This window comes from Arachis ipaensis, chromosome B02 (genome assembly GCF_000816755.2).
Source record: "Arachis ipaensis cultivar K30076 chromosome B02, Araip1.1, whole genome shotgun sequence".
Taxonomy (NCBI): domain Eukaryota; kingdom Viridiplantae; phylum Streptophyta; class Magnoliopsida; order Fabales; family Fabaceae; genus Arachis; species Arachis ipaensis.
Genome location: NC_029786.2, coordinates 2,052,957 through 2,053,556, shown reverse-complemented (window position 1 = coordinate 2,053,556; position 600 = coordinate 2,052,957). Strand labels below are relative to the sequence as shown.

Genomic DNA, 600 nt, shown 5'->3' with positions numbered 1-600 from the left:
AAACCCACCCAAATAAGTTTATAAAGGGTGGAGTGTATAGCTGGTTTGCACTTCATTTTTATTTGAAGAATGAAACAAAGTATTTAAAAAGCAAAAGTGGGACCAAGGAAAACTAATCGTTGTGGAAATTAATTAACTATATAATTATAGTAGGACATAATCATATCTTGATATCAATGCATATCATTATGAGACCTGAGATACAAGTTTTTTTGACATACAAGTTTATACAAGTTAATCTTAATTCAATAAAATTCACTTTTATAATGCAAGGAAGAAGAAGAAGAGTTTTGAATTATATAAAACTTATCAATACACATACATAAAAAATTCTTAAACAATACAATATAAATGACTTGTATAAATTTGTATGTGTAAATGATTTGTATGTAGAGAATAATCCTATCATTATTAAGAACAATAATGCTGGTGTGGGGTTGAAGTGTGGTGGCAATTAATAGTGTACTGTTTGGACTTTAGACATTGACTTAACTTACTAGCTGTCTTCAAGGTTAGTTTTCTTGATATCTTGTAGGCTAATTTTGTTTGGAACTGATACTAATTAGAGTAAGACTCGGTATGCGCAAGATGGTAAATCGA

At 29.0% G+C, this 600-nt stretch overlaps 1 protein-coding gene and 2 long non-coding RNA genes across 3 annotated transcripts in view; 2 read left to right on the top strand and 1 right to left on the bottom strand.

Moving 5' to 3' along the window:
• Window positions 1-600, bottom strand: part of LOC110262395 (putative disease resistance protein At3g14460) — a 98,992-nt gene that overhangs the window by 45,250 nt on the left and 53,142 nt on the right. The window lies entirely within an intron of this gene.
• The window catches only part of LOC110268621, a 41,201-nt gene that overhangs the window by 22,536 nt on the left and 18,065 nt on the right, over window positions 1-600 (top strand). The gene's annotated exons all lie outside the window — the stretch shown is intronic.
• The window catches only part of LOC110268620, a 19,578-nt gene that overhangs the window by 5,788 nt on the left and 13,190 nt on the right, over window positions 1-600 (top strand). The gene's annotated exons all lie outside the window — the stretch shown is intronic.